Raw genomic sequence first — 25,763 nt, forward strand, 5'->3', positions numbered from 1 at the left:
ATCTATACTCCCAGGTTGGCAGCAACAAGACATATGTGAGACTAATACCCACAGCCTGCCTCTTTGCATGTGCAATTAAAAATTCACTCTACAGTAACACTGCCAGTTTCGTGTTGCTTTTGGCATTTACAAATTCTTTTATTTTGTGACTTTTTTTTTTACCATACACATATGCTGGAGCAGATGTTGCTTATTTGTTGTTTATTCAAATCTGTAGGCTCTGGCAGCTAACTCCATTGTTCTGTAATGAAGCTTTATTCACTGTCCTGTATTAGGACCCAGCGCCTGCAACAAGAGGCTGCGTTCGCTCCCAGTAGGACACCACAGTTATTGCCCTTGTAGTTGGCTGTTTATAGTCGAAAGCTTGCAATGGGGAGAAAAATCAACAACAACAAAGGGCTGGGTGGTTACATTCGGGGTGAATGGAAAGGAACGGAACAGGCGGGAAGGTCACCCTGCATTACTCTGCTCTGTAGTTCTGCCTGGTGGCCTCGGCCTGGCATACAGGCTCAGCTGTTGTGGGGATTTGGGGTCTGAGCCTGGGAAACATTCCCTCCCTGCTCTTTCTCTTCTTTTTCTTTCTTTTCGTCTCTCTAGCTGTTTAGTTCGTTCACAAGCAGGGTGTCTAGTGCATCTTCCCACCCGCTACTCCACCCCCCCTTCTTCCCAGTGCATACACAGATTCATTAACAGCCACACTTAGTCCAGCACAAAACTCTTTCTTCCATATATCACACCCTCGTCACATCTTTCCTCATCCACATACTGTTTCTGGCTGCCTGTGTCTTGGGGTAGCCACACTTCATAAAGTCGAGAATGTCAGGTCCACATTGACCAAAATAAAGACCTGCTGATCCCTAGAGCTCCAATGCCAATTTGGAGACGTTCGCCTTCTGGAAAACCCCTGTCTTGGCCAGGAGGCAATCAATCAGAGATGTAACCACCTCCATCTGGCACATTATGACATGGAACCTTACTATTAACACATTTGTGATTCATCTTGTCCCAACGAGTGGTGCCAGGGATCAAACCACATCCTCCCTCCCCGTGGCAGCTGGGAGCACTCTAGCTTCCCAGCATGCAGAGTTAACACATTGGCTCCTGTGATATCGCAAGTAACAATTCTTTTAATTATCACACCTTCCCTCCCCCTCCCCACCTACTCCACAGACATTTTGGCACCATGGGGATATTTTGCAGCCGGCAATCAGTACTTTTCTTAATTGACTGAGTATGTTCTGATAGCATGGAAGCTGTTATTATCCACTATCATACGAAAGGGGCAGTTGCTTGATGCTAAGTTCTGTAGCTATAACCCTACATTTGTTTGGGAGCTTTTACTTCCATAAGGATGCTCTAGTGTTCATTCATGCTTCTGTAAGGATGCTCTAGTGTTCGTTAAAAAAAAATTCATTTCTCCTAATTGTCCATACATTCATATGTCCTTAGGATTGAATTCAAGGTCTTTCCCATTCTGGCCTCAGTCCATCTTGACAGTCTCAACTCCTTTCCCACAGCCCAGATTGCATATATTGGGGTTTCTCTGCATCCCCTAGCATTCCCCACTTTTACATCTTTGTAGCTGCATTGCTTGCTTTTCACAGAATTCACTTCCAATTTTCTTTTCTACCTGCAAAAGTCATCCACACTTCAAGGTCTTAGTTCTATTATTGCCTCTTCTATCATCTCTTCTAAGAACCGTATTCCCTGGAGTACTCCTTCTTTAGTGCTCCCATAAATTTTGATATGCCTTTACCATAGGCCTGAACATAGTTTGCCTTGAATTGTAATTAGTTGGTGCAAAACGTATGTCCCTAACTAAACTTCTATTTATTTTAAGCATTCTTTGCCTACATCTCTGTAGCCATGTCTTGACTAGGGCTTGATATCACATCTGTGGAGTGGTTAGCATTGGAAATAAGATTAAGGAATGAGGATAAACCTGTATTGAGTATTCTATGTGCTGAACATCACACACAGCACTTCACATTCTTAACTCACCCTTAAAACTACTATCAGAATAAGTGGATTTTACTCCCATTTTACAGATGAGGGAACTGAGGCTTAGAGAAGATAAGTAATTGGATCAAGATAACCTAACTATTGAATGGCTGAACTAGGATTCACAGATCTATCTGATTCAAAAACTTTTATTCCTGCCAAAACATTCCTCTATTTCCCTAGCAAAATCTTTAATGTTATGTTAGAATAAAGATACAACCATAATATTAAAATGTAGATAGAATTAGATTTATAATTCATGAAAGCACCCTCTCCTTCTAAGGAAATATTAAAATCAAAGTATGTTAATATGATTGACATGATCCACACCAAAATAGAGCAGGGGCAAACCAAAGTTTATGAATTAAGCAGAGGTTGAGTTTATTTAAATCCAGGCTTAATAATAATAATAATTAGTAGTAGTATCATTATATAAAACATCACAGAACTATGCTAGATGAAAATAAACAAGAGTATGCTCTTTGATACCCCTTTTAAAACTTAATTTTTTGTTTAGCAAAACAAATGATACATTTTGGGGTGTTTTCAGAGGATAGCGTGTCTCATATATGAAACCAGCAATCATTTATTTTAGCCTGCTGCTGCTGCTGCTAAGTCGCTTTAGTCGTGTCCGACTCTGTGCGATCCCATAGATGGCAGCCCACCAGGCTCCCCCGTTCCTGGGATTCTCCAGGCAAGAACACTGGAGTGGGTTGTCATTTCCTTCTCCAATGCATGAAAGTGAAAAGTGAAAGTGAAGTCTCTCAGTCATGTCCGACTCTTAGTGACCCCACGGACTGCAGCCTACCAGGCTCTTCCGTCCATGGGATTTTCCAGGCAAGAGTACTGGAGTGGGGTGCCATTGCATGAGGTTGTTTTGAAAGAGAATTATAGAATCGATCTTTCACAGGCCTTTTTTTTTGAGCCTGGAGAGGTGATTATGGAAGGAATGGAGGGTGTAGCTAAGAGTAAATAAGGGAACAGAAAGAGGATACATTTCAGATTTTTTAAAAAATCACATGATTTATGCCCTATTCTTGGGCTTCCTGGGTGACTCAGTGAGTAAAGAATCCACCTACAATGCAAGAGACATAAGAGACGTGGGTTTGATTCTCTGGGTCAGGAAGATCTCCTGGAGGAGGAAATGGCCACCAACTCCAGTATTCTTTCCTGGAGAATCCCATGGACACAGGAGCCTGACAGGCTACAGTCTATAGGGTAGCAAAGAGATGGACACGACTGAAGCAACTGAGTACACGTGTATCCATGCCCTATTTGCCCCAGCTCAACCTCACCACTTTCCCCCACTCCTTTCAAGGTCCCTTTAATTACTGACCAAGTGCTAGTATAAAACCATACAAGGTGAATATTGCATTAAGAAACTAGGCCATTAATAAGGGAGTTTGTGTTTTGCCAGAAGTCCAAGGTAAAATGAAATCAATGTGAAGATCAAAGGGTTGGGGGAGTGCATGGGGAAAAGCTTAGCTTCCCACCTTCTTTTCAGGAATCTTTTGGGAGGAAGATCCCAGTTCCTGTCTTGTGTAGCAAACATTTGCCTGTATGATAAGCACAAGGCTCCAGAAAAGTTTGAGGAAATGAAAAGGAAACTGGTGCTAGAAGAGGCTTTGAATATTAGGGTTTTTCCTCTCATATCTGATCTTTTTTTTAATTACTTTTTTTATTGAAGGATAATTGCTTTACAGAATTTTGCTGTTTTCTGTCAAACTTCAACATGAATCAGCCATGCTGCTGCTACTGCTGCTAAGTTCCTTCAGTCGTGTCCGACTCTGTGCAACCCCATAGATGCCCTCCTACCAGGCTCCCATAGATGGCAGCCCACCAGGCTCCCCCGTTCCTGGGATTCTCCAGGGACAAGAACACTGGAGTGGGTTGCCATTTCCTTCTCCAATGCATGAAAGTGAAAAGTCAAAGTGAAGTTGCTCAGTCGTGTCCGACTCTTAGTGACCCCATGGACTGCAGCCTACCAGGCTCCTCCATCCATGGGATTTTCTAAGGCAAGAGTACTGGAGTGGGGTGCCATTGCCTTCTAGGTATACATATATCCCCTCCCTTTTGAAACTCCCTCCTATTTCCCTCCCCATCCCACTCTAGGTTGATACAGAGCTCCTGTTTGAGTTTCCTGAGCCATACAGCAAATTCCCATCGGCTATCTATTTATTTTGAGTGTTCACCCCACTTTGGAAAGAGAGTTGGCATTTTCCCCTCTTAGTCTTCCCTGGGAAAGTTGAAGCCAGAGGTGAGACTGATTCTTCTCCCTGGGAAGAGAGGTTAGAGCGTGGCTCCAAGCCAGAGCAGCTGAGAATTTGATTGGTTTCTTCTGCTGCCAACTCTAGTCTGCTCTGATGCCCACACAGACTTCAGCGATGATATCTGACATGGTCTATTTCCTTCAGCATGTGCAATTTGCCCACCTGCATGGCAATCACACAAGTTTAACCTTGGTTATGGTCTGATGCATTAACCGATAAGATTTAGTTAAAGTTTATTTTTAAAAAGATAACATGTTACAAATTTATAAATATTCTACTTTCATTAAATGACTTTCTTTTAAAAATGTACAGAGTCTACAAATTCAGAGCTCTGTTTCAATAACTACTGTTCCTATTGTATTAATAGATAATATTATTAGTGTAAATTCTTGCCTCCTGAACAACATGACTATTTCAAAAACCAATGTTTGCTCTTTGCTAGCTGCAAAGTGACGAAATTATGATTCCTAGCTGTCCAAAAGCCCTAGCATGCGTACCCTGGTAATCTAGTGGGGGACCTGACACTTATTTGAAACTCAGAAAGTATTTATTTAATGGGTAAGTGAGACAACAAAGATTTCTCAAGAGGGCTGTATGTCTGCCTATGAAAAAAAGAAAAAACTAAGCCCCTTTGTAAATGTCTTCATAGTGCAATGACATGACAAATAGAGTAAACAGAGAAACTCATGATGGCCAAGCTCTAAAGGCTTAAATAAAACCAAGGCCACTTAAATAAAATTTTGCAAAGATAAGGCAGTGCAGTACCATGGATTTCTGTTGACCTGACTTGATAATGATAAAAAGCTTTGAATATAGAAGAATAAAAAAATGGTTGCCCATCAGACTATTATTTTCAAATATTAATATCAAATAACATATCAGCTGGGGATTTAATCTGAAAAATTATAAATTTACATGGAGATAGCGAATGAAAGAATGAACCAAAATATTTTTGGCAAAGTATATCTTTTTCTGTTTATTTTCCTTCGTATGTATTACAACTCTTCCTACACTTTCCAATACCTTAATATATTTTTTCACAAAATAAAATTTTACATCAGATAAACTAACAAATCTAATAAGTTCAGTTTACTCTTGGCAGCTACCTGATGGTAATTTCTATCCTTGGTTTCCTCTGGATAGAATGATTTCTAAGCTTGCTATCAAACTGTCATCCTTGGGGATTTTCCTTGCCCTTTTTTTTTTCCCCTACATCTTTGATTATCCTTTTCCTAGAGCTCATTTCTTTCTTTGGGTACCCCCTTTTCTCAGAGAACCTCCTCTAGTGATTTCATTAGATAAAAAAATGTTTAATCAGGAAACAAAGCTCTATTCTCAGTGTGTCTTTCTAATCAACTAGACGGTGCCCCCTAAAATCTGATGCACAGTGATCACTTTAGGATGTCTTAGTGTCACCAACTCTTCATGTTTTTTCACTTCAGCTTGAAGGGCCTCCACTAGTTTTTCTCATAGGGCAGGTATGCTAGTGATGTTGTTGTTCAGTCGCTCAATTGTGTCTGACTCTGCAACTCCATGGACTGCAGCACGCCAGGCTTCCCTGCCCTTCACCATCTCCCGAGTTTGCTCAAACTCATGTCCATTGAGTCAGTGATGCCATCCAACCATCTCATCCTCTGTCGTCCCCTTCACTTCCTGCCTTCAATCTTTCCCAGCATCAGGATCTTTTCCAATGAGTCAACTCTTCACATCAGGGGTCCAAAGTATTGGTTTCATCTTCAGCATCAATGAATATTCGGGATTGATTTCCTTTAGGGTTGACTGATTTGATCTTCTTGCAGTCTAAGCGACTCTCAGGAGTCTTCTCTAGCACCACAATTCAAAAGCATCAGTTCTTTAGCATGCAGCCTTCTTTATGGTCAAGCTCTCAAATCCACACATGACTGCTGGAAAAACCATAGCTTTGACTATGCAGACCTTCGTTGGCAAAGTAATGTCTCTGGTTTTTAATATGCTGTTTAGGTTTGTCATAAGCTTTCCTTCCACGGAGCAACCGTCTTTTAATTTCATTGTTGCAGTGACTGTCCACAGTGATTTTGGAGTCCAAGAAAAATAAAATCTGTCACTGCTTCTACTTTTTCCTCTTCTATTTGCCACTAAGTGATGGGATCAGATACTGTGATCTTAGTTTTTTTTAATATTGAGTTTTAAGCCATATGTACAGTCTTCCAGATCCATAGGAATATATTGGAGGTTTTCAACATCTTCTATGGATATTAGTCAGCTTCATGTTTGCCCCAAGTGGAATCACCATCTCAGGTAACTGCAATGTTAAACAATTCTCGTTGGTTGTTTTTGACAAACACCCTGATAATGTGACTTTTCCTCACTTAAGGATGTGTGAGTAAGATCAAATAAAAACAACTTTACTGAATGGGGCTCTCCCAGAGAGCTGCCAGCCAGGTCAACTAATGACAATTCTCTAGGAATGGGGCTTTTCTGGGAACTTCACACTTTTTATGCTTCCTCTAGTAACTACTAAGGCTTCTGGTTTTCACAGCTATTGTTGCTGGTTTTCAAGGCTAATACAGAACTGGGGGAAAATGATGAGATTAGGGTAAGTTAAAATGCCACAAAATTCACTATTCTTATTTATATCCAGGTTTTTTTTCCCTTGAATAAATGCTTCTTAAGCTGTTACAAAATTTCTAGAGTTCGGAAAAAGTTAATTTTGAAAATTTTTGCCAGTGTTCTTGTGCTTTTATATAGAAATGGGGTTTGAGAGGCTATTTTTCCATCACTCCAGAAGTACTTCTCTTTATGTCTTTGTGATAAAACAAGTTTATTTACTATAGTTTTAGCAAGATATTTGTAAAGAAAAAAAATTTTATGTATTCGTTCTACCATTTTAGTCCAGGGTCTACATTTGTTGAATTATTCTGTAACAGTGGATTGAAACATTTCTACTAGTAGAATATCAGGTAGTAAGATACACCAGAAGGAAAGATATTCTTGGTTAAGGCCATCCTTCTTTTAAATCCCCATATGATCAGCAGTCTGTTTTGTTTCAGTCTAAAGCCAGATTCAGTGGTTATGTTTATATTTATGTTGTATATGCAACAGCATTCTGGACTTTCCTGAATTTGAGACAGCTTCTCAACAATGCAGATATCATTTTGAACTCTTTATTGCTTTTAGTGCAGTATAATGACATTAAGTTACATTTGAGTTATTCTTGCCATTGATAAGAGCTTCAGATTTGTCTAGTCCATAAGTTTTTCCTTACTGTTACCAGTACAATAGCTTAAGCAGTCAGGCTTATACACATTTTTTCAGATGCTAAATTATTGTGGATTTAAGTGACTTGCTACAAACCAACCAACTAGTATGCACCAAGGTTAGAAGTTGAATTCAGGTCATCTATATTAAGATTTAGAGACCTCTTCACTATACCATCCAATGTCCTTGACTCCAGGTATCATGGCCTTTCAGATTGTTATTTAGTCCAAACCATCCATACCTATGTAATCTCCAATATTTTCTTAAGCACCTAAAGTAAGGAGGATGGAGAAGTCATTTCATCAATATTTCCAATAAAATTATGCTTTATAAAGGAAGATTAGAGCTAGTGATCTTTGTTTTTCATGGAGAGCAGGGTGTGGAAGAAAAGAGAGATTCAACTTTAGCTCATTAGCTTCTTTTTTTAAAAAACCTGCATGCAGGTTTGCAGATTTATACTTTTTCTAGTAATTTAACAAATATTTATTCAACACCTATTATGTGTCCAGAGCTTTAAATAATACAAAGTCTCCACAAAAGGAAGAAATGACATACAATTAATAGGTGTATACATCTTATCTTATAAATAGAACAATTTTCTGTTTTGTCCAATACTGTATGCCCAGATCCTTAGGACATACCCAGATCCTGATATATAATGTGTTCAATAAACATTTATATAATTAATTAACCAATAAGGTAATCTTAAAGGTTATAAAAAATAAAATGGAGTAATAGAGTATAGGGTGTTCTGGCACATTACATTAGGTGGTTAGGAAAGATTCTCTGAAGACAGGGGATTGGACATGCTTGTCATCTGATTTTAGAACAATCATTGCTCATTTTTTTAAAAAACCTACTTCAGAAACAAACACTGAGAAAACTCTTGACTCAGAAATTCCATTTATCCCTTCTCCTGCATTGCAGGTGGATTCTTTATCTCTGAACCACCGGGGAAGCCCCCTTCAGATCACAAGGAACCCTGGAATGTCATTTCTTATCCCCCAGAGTAGAATGCCAGGACCTCACTTCAGGTCCACTGCTAATGTTTTGTATCACCATCAGCCAAGGGATTAAACAGATATTTCTTTTTAAATATAAGCTGTAGGCTTGAGAGTGCTCCTTAGTTTAAGTTAATTTTTATTGATTTCCTTAAGAAGCATTAGAGTGACTTCCAGAAAGTATATATTGTTTGGCAAAACTCTAGAAATTACCATAATCCAGAATTTAGTTCTTAGAAAATAAAGTGATACAGATTCATATGTTGCCAATATGTTCTCCTTTCTTCTTTGGACATGGGTGTAAGACTGATTGGTGAAATACCAAAGATTTAATACGTGTGCTTTCACGGGAAAAGCATGAACATGAGATCAGGTCACACTGTTTGTGTAATCTATGGAAAGTTATTTATGGTCCACAAACCCCAGTGTTTCCATTTTATGATGGGCTGATGAGATCTAACCACGCTGGGCAGTTGTAAGGGTCAGAAACAATATGTACAGGACATCACGAACAGTAGTGGCACACAATAAATAGCGGCTATTAGTACTGTTATTACTATGGATTCATCTTGAAAGTCATTTGTAAATCCTCTTCTGTCATTTCTATGGACAAAGATATGTAGACATGCTAAGTGACTATCAAGAGACAGTCTTTAGTTAGTACTCTCTTAAGCAAAATGAGACATTAACTGATTAAAACAAATGGAAGTCTTCCCTTTGATTTTTATAAGCAAAGTATGTGTAATTACATAGACTTTCATTTTCAGATATGATCCAGATTATTACTCGTAATATACTAAGTTACTAATTAAGGAATAATACAAGCCGTGCATTAGAGTTTACTGAGAATTCTAATTCAGTTTTCTATAAAGAGGCCTAGCTGCTACACAGTGCTTTGACAGTATTACAAGATACCTACTGTACATACAAACATGGAAATTATTATAATTCTTACAATTTTCACAAATTATGGTTTGTTATCAATGTATGTTGGTTGAGACGGTAAAGAATCTGCTTGCAAAGCAATAGATATGTAGTTCAGTCCCTGGGTCAGAAAGATCCCCTGGAGAAGGGCATAGCAACCCACTTCAGCATTATTGCCTGAAAATTCAAGGATAGAGGAGCCTGATGGGCTAGTATATGGAGTTGCAAAGAGTAGAACACAACTGAGCGACTAACACTATCAATATATTGTTAATAGTAACAGTATCTTGAACTGATCAGGATTTTCAGTTGTGACTCTTTCTTGATTTTGTAAAGTAAATTATTGTCAATTTACTTTTTTTGTTTATACTATTTATGATTAGCCCTTAATATCCTGCTGCTGCTGCTGCTAAGTTGCTTCAGTCGTGTCTGACTCTGTGCGAACCCAGAGACGGCAGCCCACCAGGCTCCCCCATCCCTGAGATTCTCCAGGCAAGAACACTGGAGTGGGTTGCCATTTCCTTCTCCAATGCATGAAAGTGAAAAGTGAAAGTGAAGTCGCCGAGTCGTGTCCGACTCTTCGCGACCCCATGGACTTCAGCCTACCATGGTCCTCCGTCCATGGTATTTTCCAGGCAAGAGTACTGGAGTGGGGTGCCATTGCCTTCTCTAGCTTAATATCCTCGGAAAATCCCATGGATGGAGGAGCCTGGTAGGCTGCAGTCCATGGGGTCGCTAAGATTCAGGCACGACTGAGGGACTTCACTTTCACTTTTCACTTTCATGCATTGGAGAAGGAAATGGCAACCCACTCCAGTGTTCTTGCCTGGAGAATCCCAGGGACGGGGGAGCCTGGTGGGCTGCCGTCTATGAGGTCGCACAGAATCGGACACGACTGAAGCGACTTAGCAGCAGCAGCAGCAGCTTAATATCCTAGTGATGAATACTTATAAATTTGGCCTATTGCCTTCAATAATTAGATTTTTAACATTAGGTGCTAACATTTGTTCATGAATCATTCCTACCATTTATCTTAGATTAGGTTCCCCAGGAAGAATCTTTGTAAAAGATTTGTCTTAGACTGATTTATTAGGAAGTATTCCCTGAAAAAACAGTAGAGGGGTGTGAAGTAGGACTGGCAACAGAATAAGGTAATTCACTTTTTAACACACTCTTCCACACACTGATAAAGATCTAATTTTTTTCATCATCTCTGATTCCACAGGCACTATCTGTTATTTTAGCTTTGAAAAGAGCTATGACCTTAAATCACAGAGTAGATTCCCTAGATATCTGGGAGAGTAGTTTTCATGTTTTTCTTTTTTTTTTTTTTTCTGGTTTCCTCTGTGCCCAAAGCAAGAAACAGCATGAGAATCAGTACAAGTGAATGAGACAAAACCCACAAGTCCAAAAAGGTTTCTCAAATGTGTATGTTGGCAGTGTAAAAACATTAGCTTGTCTTTTAAACAACTGTCAGAATCCCAAACCTTTCCTGCCTATTTTTTGCCTTTCCAAATCTGAGTACTTCATTAATAAAAAAGAATGATTTTAATCTTGGTAGTTTGCATATACGGTGTGTCTGTCCTGGTCACATTCCAATCTAGATAATTGTATCTTCTCTTCCTCAAACCCCCTGTTGCTTATATTCCAAGTGGCATTCTTCTTTCCTTTTTAACCAAGGGCTTCCAGGCATCACCCTGAGATGGTAAACAGCTGGAGGGAGCTACTCCAGAGATAGCTGCACATCAGCGGCAGTTGTGCTCATCCCAGTATAATTTATCTATCAACTTGTTCAATTTTTAAATTCCTTGGCATGCTTCAGGGAGAAAAGCCTAGAGAAGGGAAAGTCCTATTGTTATTCCTATAACCTCAGTAGATTTGGAGCACTGTTCTAATTAAAATGGAGACAACACCAGCAATTAAAAAGTGATAGGCCTGTGCAGAGAGGATGATTAATATGGAGTTTTTCAATATCAAGTATTTCTTTGATAACCTATAATGAAATTAGCCTCAAGTTTTAGATGTCAAGGTATCATACCTCAGTGCAACATTAAGCATTTCTAAGTTACACAAGAGGGGTGTTGAGATATATATAACCAAATACCTTTAGTAATTTACTTAAAATCTATATCAGCATAAAATCAAAAGTATCTTGACTTTTGTGAATAACACTGCACTGTAGGTGGAAAGAACAGAGTTCAGACCAATTATTTCAGAGGAAACATATCCTGATTGGTCTCCTCCATTAACAGTCACTCTTTAGACAAGTCCCTTACCTTTCACATCATTCAATGTGCCATTTCTAAAGAAAAAATATCACTATATTCTCTTGTAATTTTCTGGTTTATGTTTTTGCCTCATTCCTGCTCTCACAGTACTTTAGGGACAGTGCTTTACCTAAAATAAATTCAATAAATTTGACTGACAAAGTGAACATTAAGTATCTGAATTTCAGATGAGAATATTTGACTTCAGAAGAAAGGCACTTAAACATACTTCTAACATAAGTCACGACTTCCCTTTCACTTTTCACTTTCATGCATTGGAGAAGGAAATGGCGACCCACTCCAGTGTTCTTGCCTGGAGAATCCCAGGGACGGCGGAGCCTGGTGGGCTGCCGTCTATGGGGTCGCACAGAGTCGGACACGACTGAAGTGCCTTAGCAGCAGCAGCAGCAACACAAGTCACTTCAGGAAAAGAAAATAAATTCCCTCTTTTATTTGTATGATAACAAGGGAAGGGCTTCCCAGGTATCTCAGTGGTAAAGAATCCACCTGCTAATGCAGGAGACACTAGAAACTTGGGTTCAATCTCTGGATCAGGAAGATCCCCTGGAGGAGGAAATGGCAACCCACTCCAGCATTCTTGCCTGGAAAACCCCTCGGACAGAGGAGCCTAGCAACCCATGGGGTCACAAAGAGTTAGATACAGCTTAGCAACTGAGCACATACATGTGCAAGGGAAATGACAGGGGAAAGCAGTTTCAGATCATTATTCATTGATACTAGAGAAATTGTACATGCTCTTCAGACATTCCCTGGGATACTAAGGAAGGCTAGAGAAGACAGAAGCCAACTGGTTCACAAATGCTTAGGATTCACATGCCTTTTTGGTACTCATTAGTGTTATGAGAGCAAAGACTTTGATGTCTGAATCCAGATCAAAGGTATAACCATGTCTCCAAACTTAAGAACTTTTCAGTTTTGTGTGTATCTCTCCAGTCACCACCTAGTTTGCCCCTCTTCCCAATATAACCAAATCCCATAACTATAGGAAAATGGAAAGAGGGCAAGTTTACATTATTCTTTGGGAGATTCCGCTCATGTCCTTTGCTTTTAATAAACAACACTGCTAAAGGCATGTGGGTTTTGCTAACTCTTGGTACACAAGTTTCACAAATGTTTATTTGTTGATCCATAGCCTAATTTCAAGACAAAATGCCTCTGCAGAGTCCTTCCTTTTCCTTGGAGAAGGTAGAGATGATGTCAGAAAAGGCTTTGAGCCAAGAAAATAAAAGGCAGTCAAAAACGCCAAGGCAGATTTCAGGAACTTCCCTTCCTTAATTTGCTTACAATGTAGAACTCCATAATTAAAGTTGAATATAAAGACTTGCCAGCAATTATTTCTAATCTGTGAATGAGGAAACCAAGACTCATAAAAGTCAAGTAACTTGGTCAAGTTCACCCAGCTGGCAAGTGTTGGCTAACCCTAACCCAGATCTCTGTGACTCCAAATGGAGTGCCCTGACCAAATTCTGTGTGGCAAATAACTTATTGGATGTAACTTTATTGCAAAATGAGTTTTGCTGATGCAGATTGAATTTTATTAGAAGCCAAAGCAGATAAAATGTTTTATCACATGTGTCATGATGGAGGGTTTGATGCAAAGCATTTCAATATTCATGCTGTTAGACCTGATTACTCACTATCTTGTAGTATGTCTGAGAGAGGAAATCCTCTCTGCTCTTCTCCCTGTTCACTTCCATCTTCTTATAATTTCTAAAATATATACCCTCATTATCTTTAATATGGATATATTATTAACCATAAATATCTTTAAAAATAGATTTAGTCCTCCTCCTCTTCTTTGTCTATAAATACATGCAGGTTATCTTCTTCACGTCTAGGTAGGCTTTAGTGGAACATATTGAGCCAATATGCACACTCAGATATTTAGGGGTGGGCATAGGTTTCTAGTTAGTTCAGGCAATCAAATTGTTGTCACTATAAAATGGAAGGCTTACTGACTACATTTCTAGCCCACCCCTCATACTTTACATATACGGCGAGAAAGGCCCACAAGGTTAGTGACTCATTTCGAAGCCAGTGATGATTAGTGACAAATCCAGACCCAAGACTCTTCTAAATCAATTCTGAGTATTTTATGATTAACCATGTGCAACATGGTCCCCAATTATTCTTTTTTTAAATGATATCTGTAAAGGTAAATTTAAGCAGGTAATAGAATTTGATGGTAGGAAAAATGTCTGATTCTTTTCAATCCCCAGAATTTACCTTATGTGCCCAGTACAGAGCAAACATTCATGTTGCCGGGAAAACCAATGATCAAGTAGTTTTTTAAACAAAGCAACCTCTTCTTCAAACAGTTAAAAATTTGAGTAAGCTTTCCTTAGAATTTTTTTTTAATATTTTCTTTATAAAGTTATTTTTATAAATGCTTAATTGAAAATAAAATGGTTTCACCTTAAATTCAAACATGATATATATTTCAGATTAAGCTACACTGGATGTATTAAGAAGGTTCTTTAATTACATATACTTGGTGATGATAAAAAAATCTTGAGTAAACTTTGTTAAGACTTCTTTATGGCAAAATTTGTAATTTTTCCAATGTTAAAAGGAACCCAAGTTTATTCTAAAATCAAAGAACAAACAGAAGTTCAAGTGGGTTGCAAACTTGGCAAAAACATGTACTACCAAGAAAAAAAGAATTCAGCCTCAAAATCTGTTACTGCTGTATGTATCTTCTGGTTTTTCTTTTGTAAAAACAAAGGCCAGGAAAAAAAGAATCATAACATCACACAAAGCAATGGAAGTTACTTTGTGTAACAAAAGACATTAAATTGCTTGCTTGAAATTAAGCCAGTTGTATAATTCCTTTCAAAAAGTCGATTTGAAATAGGCCATCTTGTGACCAGGCTTCCCAGATGGTGCAGTGGTAAAGAATCTGCCAGCCAATACAGGGTTCGATCCCTAGGTGGGGAAGATCCCACGGAGGAGGAAATGGTAACCCACTCCAGTATTCTTGCCTAGAATATCCAGTGACAGGCGAGCCTGGCATGGGGTTGCATGGAGTTGCAAAGAGCTGGACACTGAGCGTGCACACACGCAGCTTATGACCACAATCATGCCTTAGGTTTGGGTGTTGTAACCTTATTCTGAGCAATATGATTAACAATATTCCAATTACAGTCACTAATCTGGTGCTACTAGGTAGAAATAAGATTTTCTAATATACTTGTGTTTGCATTTTACTATTTATAGATCCGTGATTATCTTTCTCCTTTGTTATCATGTCTTCCTTTGCTATCATGAATATCACAAAGATACCTATGACAGCTTCATTTGATTTTTTCCTCCCTGTAATAGGTATTCAGAATTTCTCTTCTGAATAGTTTTTAGATTTGAATCCAAATAGTTTACTCGTGTCGGTGAAATCATGCTTTAAGGGAAAAGACAGTGTTACTGAAACCCCAGATAAAGGGACTTAGTTTCAAAAGTGTCCAAAGGCTCTTGTGAGAAGGACATTTTTACTTTGTAAGGGCTACTGACATCATCAGAGTTCATTCTCAGAACATGAGACTGTGAACTTCTGCAGAGGAGAGATACAATGTTATTTACATGGTATCCCCTAAATCTAGAACACTGCCTACCTCACATTAAGCACTCAATAGATATTTCTGGAATGAATGAATAAATACATCAAGCTATTTTTTTTTCCTAGACAGTGGCTAGTCATCAGCTTTAAGATTACTTTATTTCATTGCTTAGGAGGCGTGCCTTGTGAATTATGTGTTCCTAAAACATATGTTGAAAAAGATGTTCTAGTGTATTTTTTTTCTAGTGTATTTTTATTGTTATTAAATTAAAAAGCACTTTAGTAATTTTTCTTTACCATCTATTTTACCCATAATCTGTGCCTTGTCCACTAAACAAGTTCCTCACAGGCTGGACTGTGTCTTTCAACTCTTTTCATTCCACCAGTGCCTGGCACAGAGTAGCAAATTAGTAATATAGTTGTTAAATAAATGAATGGGAATATATAAAATAATTTTATCAGACTTTAAAATGACTTAGTAATAAAAAATAATATTGATAGGGCAAAAATAAGAAGGTAATATGAAATACATTCTTTAGACAAACATCAAAATGAACAGGACAGAGAGGTGAAAGAGATTAAATATGACAGATAGGGAGGTTAGTGCCCAGTCCTCTGTCGATCTTTTCTCCAAACTAGGGTGGGTTCAGGTCCCTAAAAACCCTAATCCCCTTTCTATTAAAAGGAAACTGATTAGGATTAAAATAAAAAGATACAATGCTACGTGTTTTATACTAGATTTGCAAGATATTTTTAATTGTCTGGTTGATTGTACAGGATGTTACACTCGGACAAAAAGGCAATAGCATATTCAAAAGAGTTTAACTGAAGACATCTTTGAAAAAAAACTATTCGCTGAGGTGAGCTGAATTCAGGGCACCTATAAGATATGGGGAAGCACCCCTAGGCTAGCAAGAGCAGAAAGCCATGACCACTCCTAGGTCTGAAAATACAGTGGGAAAGAATCATGTTGCTGGAGCCTGGTAAAAGTCGAAGCCTTGGAAGAAAAACATCTTACCTGGAGATTTCATCATAAAGCAGTGCAGCTATTTTCAAATGGGTCCCTGAAGGAGGTTGTGGTAGATAGGTACTCAATATTCTTTCTCCTGCTCTTCAGTCTCTACTGGTGCCTCCCACTCAACGAGCACAAGTGAAAACCTGGAGTGCGTGCATGGGTGCTCAGTCACTTCAGTGATGTCCAACTCTTTGCAACCCCATGAACTGTAGCCCACCAGGCTCCTCTGTCCATAGGATTCTCCAGGCAAGAATACTGGAGTGGGTTACCATGCCCTTCTCCAGGGAATCTTTCCTAACCCAGGGATCAAACCTGCAACTCCTGCATTGCAGTAGGATACTTTACCCACTGAATCACCTGGGAAGCCCCAACCTGGAGTTTAGAAAGGGCAAAATAACTGGAATAGTGACGATAAAAGCCAGGGAGGGCCAGTGGAGGGTGGCCAACACACAACGGGCTTCCCTGAGAGTTTCCCCCTTGTCCCCAGCACAGCCACAGGTCCTCCATCTGTCCCCTAGAATGCAGTTAGACAAAAATCATAACTCTGATTCTTGATGAAAAGTTTAGTTCTCCAGCTTGGTAAACCCAAACTTTTTTTCCGTTCTCATCCTGGATTATTACTTTTTCAAAAATTATATTTTTAACAAATAGTTTTTCCTTATAAGTGTAAGAAAATTAGACCTAATTTGGATTGTTGTTCAGTTGCTAAATTGTGTCCAACTCTTTGCGACCCCATGGACCCTAGTCCACCAGGCTCCTCTGTCCATGGAATTCTCCAGGCAAGAATACTGGAGTGGGTAGCCATTCTCTTCTCCAGCAGATCTTTCCAGCCCGGGGATCAAACCTGTGTCTCCTGCATTTACCATCTGAGCTAGGGAAGCCCAAAACACACTATATGCCTTTGAATTATGGGAATGGATTGCTGTTTCCTTCTCCAGGGGATCTTCCCTACCCAGGAATCGAACCCAGGTCCCCACCCCTACATTGCAGGCAGATTCTTTACCATCTGAGCCACCAGAGAAACCTTTATGAATTACAAGAAGGCAAAAACAAATCTAAGAAATTATAGTCCAACTGGCAAAAGAATAATCATTGAAAATTAATCATACTAATGATACTAACAAATATTGAGTGCCAGGCACTAGGCTAAGTATTTTACATTATCTCCTTAAATCCCCATTTATGTTTCTGAGAAAGCTATATATGATGCAGGTCAAAAGCAGGTCAGCTTAAATGTGAAATTATGTTCTTTATTAATACAACAATAGAATAGCAAATAGATTGTAACTTATGTTCCAATTCTCATTGATTAGTATTAGCCTTTAATAATGTTGAACTGATAAATATTCTGAGGCTGAATCCAAGCTCATCAGAAAAGAATAGCATGGAATATTAGTGATGCTTACTTTCTAAATAAAAGAGAGAAAGATTTGTATCAAGTACACCATGTGTGTATTACATCAATCACAATTATAAAATTAGATAACATAAAATTATAAACAATAAGACCAAGTGAATATTTTATGAAGTAGCTATAGATATAATAAATGAATCCAAGAAAGAAAAGATTCAAAGGTCATTAAAAAATTAACCACATTTAAAATAAAGAATCACAGAAAAGTTTAAAGAAAAATGAATCAGCAAAAATAGGCCAAAAAGTACACTAATGCAAACCAAAAGAAAATGGAAATTCCAACATTATTATTATTAGAGTAGAATTCAAGTAGAAAAAAGTATATACTAAAACTAATGAAATAAGGCCAAAGCTATGATGAGAGGCAGAAACTTAATCTTTCTTTAGAGACTACAGAATGAAAATAAATTATTTATTTGACTGATGACATTAGAAAATAAGTAAGAAAAAGAAAGTATTTCCATTAATTCAAGAAGTAGGAATTTTAAAATGTCAGTAACTATTGTAGACATTAAAAGGTGTCAAAGAATTTCATCTTTTAAGATGCTCCATGATTAGTGGTTTTATGGCTGAGCACTTTTAAAAGTTTAAGGAAGTGATACCACTTAAACTTTCTAAGCTGATTAGAAAGCATAGAAAGAAAAAGAAAAAAGAGAAACCTATCTGGTTATTCTTTATACGAGTGGCACAATTATGATACCAAAATCTGAAAAAGAAATTCATGTGCTTACAAACACACACATGAACAAACAAACTCACACACACAAATTATAAAGAATTTTTGATAAAGAAAAATTCACAGTACATTATGTGAAAAGAAGCAAAATATATACTGTCTATGTTATGATTATTACTTTATAAAACATATATATACATTTGAATTGTGGTGTTGGAGAAGACTCTTGAGAGTCCCTTGAACCTCAAGGAGATCCAACTAGTCCATCCTAAAGGAAATCAGTCCTGACTATTCATTGGAAGGACTGATGCTGAAGCTGAAACTCCAATACTTTGGCAACCTGATGTGAAGAACTAACTCATTGGAAAAGATCCTGATGCTGTGAAAGATCGAAGGCAGGAGGAGAGGGGGGATGACAGAGGATGAGATGGTTGGATGGCATCACCAAATCAATGGACATGAGTTCGAGCAAGTTCCAAGAGTTGGTGATGGACAGCGAAGCCTGCCATGCTACATTCCATGGGATCGCAAAGAGTCAGACACGACTGAGTGACTGAACTGAACTGATACATGTGCACAAACAAAATGTAATGGATTGAAATAGATACATATTACTTCCCTGAATGGTTAGATTAAATGTAATTTTTATTTTCTTTTGTATGCTTTTTCATTTTTCAAATTTTTTTACTATTATGTATTACTTTTATAATGTTTCTATAATGGTATTAAGCCAAAAGATTATAGAGAAACAGCTCTGTTTATTGACAGCTCTTTTAATGATAAAGGAAGGTTATTCTGACTAAAGAACAAAGGAGAAATTGCTCAACATGGAGCAACAAACAAAAAAACAGAAAAAAAAAAAAAAGGAGGAAGAGAGGGAGAGGGAGTGGAGAAGGGGGGAAAGGCAAAAGGAAAAGGAAGGATTCCCAGGTAGTAAGAAAGAGATTAAAACAAAAATGTCAGCAGGGCGCTAATGGAAGTTACCAAATCCTTAGGTACTGGGGTGGCCAAAGTGTGGGTTTTTCCCTAACGCTTTATGGAAAACCCCTAACAAATGTTTTGGCCAACCCAATATAAATCTTCATACGATAAAACTCCTCTGCCTCCAGCCTTCTGGCATCAGATCAGATCAGATCAGTCACTCAGTCGTGTCCGACTCTTTGCGACCCCATGAATCACAGCACGCCAGGCCTCCCTGTCCATCACCAACTCCCGGAGTTCACTCAGACTCATGTCCACTGAGTCAGTGATGCCATCCAGCCATCTCATCCTCTGTCATCCCATTCTCCTCTTGTCCCCAATCCCTCCCAGCATCAGAGTCTTTTCCAATGAGTCAGCTCTTTGCATGAGGTGGCCAAAGACTGGAGTTTCAGCTTTAGCATCATTCCTTCCAAAGAAATCCCAGGGTTGATCTCCTTTGGAATGGACTGGTTGGATCTCCTTGCAGTCCAAGGGACTCTCAAGAGTCTTATCCAATACCGCAGTTCAAAAGCATCAATTCTTCAGCGCTCAGCCTTCTTCACAGTCCAACTCTCACATCCATACATGACCACAGGAAAAACCATAGCCTTGACTAGATGAACCTTTGTTGGCAAAGTAATGTCTCTGCTTTTGAATATGCTATCTAGGTTGGTCATAACTTTCTTTCCAAGAAGTAAGAGTCTTTTAATTTCATGGCTGCAATCACCATCTGCAGTGATTTTGGAGCCCAGAAATAAAGTCTGACACTGTTTCCACTGTTTCCCCATCTATTTCCCATAAAGTGATGGGACCGAATGCCATGATCTTCGTTTTCTGAATGTTCAGCTTCAAGCCAACTTTTTCACTCTCCACTTTCACTTTCATCAAGAGGCTTTTGAGTTCCTCTTCACTTTCTGCCATAAGGGTGGTGTCATCTGCATATCTGAGGTGATTGATATTTCTCCTGGCAATCTTGATTCCAGCTTGCGTTTCTTCCAGTCCAGCGTTTCTCATGATGTACTCTGCATAAAAGTTAAATAAACAGGGTGACAATATACAGCCTTGACATACTCCCTTTCCTATTTGGAACCAGTCTGTTGTTCCATGTCCAGTTCTAACTGTTGCTTCCTGACCTGTATACAAATTTCTAAAGAGGCAGATCAGGTGGTCTGGTATTCCCATCTCTTTCAGACTTTTCCACAGTTTATTGTGATCCACACAGTCAAAGGCTTTGGCATAGTCAATAAAGCAGAAATAGATGTTTTTCTGGAACTCTCTTGCTTTTTCCATGATCCAGCGGATGTTGGCAATTTGATCTCTGGTTCCTCTGCCTTTTCTAAAACCAGCTTGAACATCAGGAAGTTCACGGTTCACATATTGCTGAAGCCTGGCTTGGAGAATTTTGGCATTACTTTACTTCCTTTAATTTTTAATTAATTAATAATTAATAATAAATTAATTAATTAACTTTTAATTAATTTAATTTATTTAATCTACATTACTTTACTTCCTTCTGGCATAGAAGGAAGAATTAAATCACTTCAAGTATATCTGCCACAATCACAAATATTCTCAGCCTTTGTTCATTCTATACTCTAGTCAAGATAAATATAAGCTCTGTGAAAGTGTTAGTCACTCAGTCATGTCCAACTGTTTGTGACCCCATGTACTGTAAGCCCACCAGGCTCCTCTATCAATGGGATTTTCCTGTCAAGAATACTGGAGTGGGTTGCCATTTCCTTCTCCAGGGGATCTTCCCAATCCAGGGATTGAACCTGGGTCTCTTGTATTGCTGGAAGATTCTTTACCATCTGAGCTGTACTTTTGTTGGTGTGTCTTTGGAGTTTCTAGAGCAGTGTAGGATCCTGCAAGATCCAGTGAACATTCGTTAAATAGAAGAATGGAGCCTGCAAGTGAGCATCCTCAGGCTCTGTCTCATGGCCTGTTCTCATCAGAATGTTAACACAGACTTGGCCCACAGCAGGAGTGTGTTTCAAACCCATAGATATCACAGAGCTTTCAGAATGCAGGTCAAAATCATCCTTGACAGGATGGGACCGTGGTCCCAGATTAGCTAGGTCAAATTTTGTAAGAATACAAGGGACTAATCTCAGTACAACTCAACGTTGCAAACTCAGCCTCTGACTAGACTAACCTTAGGCTGTGTGTGTAGAAATGAAATATCGAGAGGAGGGAAAGACAGTCTTGCTCAGCTCTGTACTGGTCAGACCATGTCTCAATCACTGAGTCTAGTTCTGGGTGCCCAGTTTTATAGCAAATATTTTTAAGTAAGTGCTTATTAAGAAGTACAAAACACAAATGGCCTGGAGACTCTGCCCTCTGAGGGCTGATTTAAGGGGGTCTGAGGAGATTAATAGGTGATGGACAGGGAGGCCTGGAGTGCTGCAGTTCATGGGGTCGCAAAGAGTCAGACACAACTGAGCGACTGAACTGAGCTGAGGAGATTAAAGGTGAGGAGAAAAGCCTGTACATGAGAGCTGCCTTGAGGAAAATGGGTCAAACACTTTCAGTATAACTCCACGGAGTGAACTATGACCAACAAATGGAAAGTGCTAAAGTAGATTTGGCTCAATATAAAGAGGTATTTTCTATAAGGTATGATACACTCTGACTATACAGGAGTAGGTCTCTGTCACCACAAGTGGGCGAGCACCAGCTAGATGACCATCTATAAGAAATATTCTGGAAGGGACTCTTGCACTGAATGGTAGGTGGCACCAAGAAGGCTTCCAACCTGGGGGACCAACTGGCCCATAGAGAGGTTTTGTTTGTTCTACAAGTGAATTTTTATAAATGCCTTTGGGTGACAAACACTCTGGAGCCCAAACCATCCATCCACACTGCTCGCTATTGTCTTGAATCTTGCTGCTTCACATACTTTTGTGAACTGCTCAGCTTCCACGGGCATTTGAGTTTGCATAATCTGAAAGGCACAGTCCAGTTTGAAGATAATTTGCCTCTGAGATGCAACTTCACCATGGAGCTGTCACGGAATTTTCTACCATTGTACAATGGAAGAGAAAAGACTTGACAAAGAGATAGGTAAAGTAGAATAGATCCGTGAAGGTGGGAACCCCAAGCAGCCTAAGGTTGAACCATTTCTTTTGCTCTACACAACAAAGTGTACATCACACCTCGAAAGCGAACGTGAAACTGAAAGTCACTCAGTCGTGTCCAGCTCTTTGTGACCCCATGGACTGAATTCTCCAGGCCAGAATACTGGAGTGCGTAGCCTTTCCCTTCTCCAGGGGATCATACCAACCCAGGGATCAAACCCAGGTCTTCCGCACTGCAGGCAGATTCTTTACTACTGAGCCACCTTAAAGACTCCTTAACACTTCTTAACACTCCTTAAACACTCCTTTCTCTCCCATCCCTTATTTATGTTTCAATTCCATAGGCTTCTTTCTTCCTGAGCCTCTAGGATTCAGAGTTTTTATCAGTAACTCAGCTCAGAAAAGCAGCCCCTTCTTGTTGACTTGAACTTCCCCGTGGCACTAGTGGTAAAGAACTCCTCTACCAGGGCAAGAGACATAAGAGACACAGGTTCCCTCCTTGGATCTGGACCATCTCCTGGAAGAAGGCATGGCAACCCACTCCAGTACTCTTGCCTGGAGAATCCCATGGACAGAGGAGCCTAGAGGGCTACAGTCCATAGTGTTGCAAAGAGTTGGATGCGACTTAGCAAGCACTCGTGTTGACTTATCTGCTTAAGCCATTCAGACACTCTTGTCAAACCCTGACTCTTCTGTGCTGTGGTTGATGTAATGCTGCCACCTGGTGATTATTTGGACAAAGTGCCTGAGGCATCAGTCTCTCAGGCAGAAATGTTTCACACTCCTGAGTTGGTGAAGCAATCTTGCCTGGGCAGATTCTAGCTAATTGGAAGGGTAAAATCTTAACTCTGCGAGGACAGTTCTGTGCTGAAAAAGATAATTTCTAATAAATATTAATAATGGAGCTTATTAATGATATTTAATGAAGACATTAGTAATGATTTAGCCAACTCATTGAAAAAGACCCTGATGCTGGGAAAGATTGAAGGCAAAAGGAGAAGGGGGCAACAGAGGATGAAATCATTAGATAGCATCACTGACTCAGTGAGCAAACTCCAGGAGATAGTGGAGGACAGGGAAGCCTGGTGTGCTGCAGTCCATGGGGTCAAAGAGTCGGACACAATTTAATGACTGAACAACAGGAATGATTGAGTTGTGATAGAGAATATAATATCAAGATATGTCCTGCAGTAAAACTGTGCATATAATTGCATCATCTTTTCCATGTCCATAAATTCTTCATGTGTATATTACTGGAGAGTATCCTCTTTGCAACCCCAAAAGCAACATTATCAACAAATTTACTTTTTTCCCCATGAGGAAACAGAGAGAGTAAGTGACATACCCAAGACCACACTGCTAGTAAGTAAGAGAGTCAGAATCTTAACCCAGTAGATCTGGATCCAGGTTTTCTAGAGGACTCAGTTATGGAGGCAAATTAGATCTTTGTACATTGTAAAGAATTCAAGCCCCTCCCCACCCCCACCCCCAGCACTATGGGACTGGCAGAGTGGGAGAATCAGCAGTCTAAGGGCATGACAAACCCACTATGGGGTTGGTGGTGGTTTGAAACAGGATCCGCCCAGTAGGAGAGGATTTGAATAACAATAAGGGGGAAAGGAGGTAGGGGTAAGGGATAAGGAATAAGTAAGTCAAGGTCCCAGTCTAGTGGAGTAAGGAAGAGCTATGACTCCCTGGGCTTATTAAGTGCACAGGGAAAACCCTATTGGAGATGATGAGGCTTCTAAAGTTCCACCTGTCTTGGCCTCAGTAGTTTCAGGAACTGGGTTGATGGCCTGCGGGTGCAGGCACTAATTCCATTACTCTTGCCAGACAGTAATGGAATATATTGTCTTCTAAGTCATGCCCTCCCTCATATTACATACTAGGTGTAAGGGTGGGGGGAGTGCTAAATGATATACATTTGTCTTTGTCTGTTTGCTTAATCATCCATTATAGCCATCCTGGACTAGGCAATTTCTCATTCTTTGTATCATGTAATTCCTACCACTCTAAGAGAATATTCAGAATTCACAAACCCAGTTTTGAGATGTTTATCATCAAGTTGCCAAAAAAGGGTGGGTTATAGGCAGGTAGATTTTTAGTTTCCTGAAGAAACTAAACTGTTAGTAAATTGAACCACATTTTCTTGGTGACTTGCTCAAAATGATTCAGATGCATGTATTTGACCTCTAAAATACAAGATAAATAAAGTTCTACTCTAGATAGAGGGGGCTTTCCTGGTGGCTCAGAGAGTAAAAAATCTGCCTGCAATACAAGAGACACAGGTTTGATCCCTGAGTCGGGAAGATCCCCTAGAGAAGGGAATGTCAGCCCCCTCCAGTATTCTTACCCGGAGAATTCCATGGACAGGGGAGCCTGGTGTGCTACGATCCAAGGGGTCACAGAGAGTTGGATGTGACTGAGCAACTAATACACACATTGGAGAGAATTATGCCCAATTCCACCATCAAAGAGAAGTTCTAATTCACTTAAATCAGTTTCAGGGGTTATTTTTGCTTATTATAGGTGTTTGTGATTTACACAAGTACAGTTAACTAAACCTAACAGTTATATAAATATATCCCTTTTAAAGGAAATTACTCTCTACTTTTTAGGGACCTTTCATGTTTGCGGGCTTTTATTTTCATTTTGACCAGATTGTCTTGAACCTACAAGCATGTAGATGGATGGGCTCTAACCTATAATTCTGTTCTAGTGCTCTAATATATCATTTCACCCAAGAGTTATGAGAAAGGGAAAGAATGGCAACAATTTTATATGGAGCTTATATTCTAGAATAGCTATTGCTTAGGCATTATCTTGGAGAAGGCAATGGCACCCCACTCCAGTACTCTTGCCTGGAAAATCCCATGGATGGAAGAGCCTGGAAGGCTGCAGTCCATGGGGTCGCTGAGGGTCAGACATGACTGAGCGACTTCACTTTCACTTTTCACTTTCATGCATTGGAGAAGGAAATGGCAACCCACTCCAGTGTTCTTGCCTGGAGAATCCCAGGGACGGGGGAGCCTGGTGGTCTGGAGTCTATGTGGTGGCACAGAGTCAGACACGACTGAAGTGACTTAGCAGGCATTATCTGGAAAGTTTAAAGAATAGTGATGTACCAGGAGTCCTTCACAGGCTGTGGCACAAATCTTGAGCCAAAACAAATATAGCAAAAGTGAAAAATTGCAGACTCTGTTTTGGCCATTCTTCAGCAAGTTTCAACTATCCTGTTGAATATCTTTGGGTCTCCTGATGTTTATATAGCATGGTGGAAGGGAGATGTAACATTCAGTCCTTTGCAATATATATACACAAATATACAAATTTGGGTGTTTTTTTTCTTG

The 25,763-nt window shown here is 39.4% G+C and overlaps 1 protein-coding gene across 1 annotated transcript in view; it reads left to right on the plus strand.

Annotated features, from left to right (window-relative positions):
* ITPRID1 (ITPR interacting domain containing 1) overlaps positions 1 to 25,763 on the plus strand; it is a 121,521-nt gene that overhangs the window by 86,547 nt on the left and 9,211 nt on the right. The gene's annotated exons all lie outside the window — the stretch shown is intronic.

This window comes from Bos grunniens, chromosome 4 (assembly GCF_055505025.1).
Source record: "Bos grunniens cultivar Pamir isolate PY7600 chromosome 4, Bosgru_T2T1.0, whole genome shotgun sequence".
In the NCBI taxonomy this organism is placed as follows: Eukaryota; Metazoa; Chordata; class Mammalia; order Artiodactyla; family Bovidae; genus Bos; species Bos grunniens.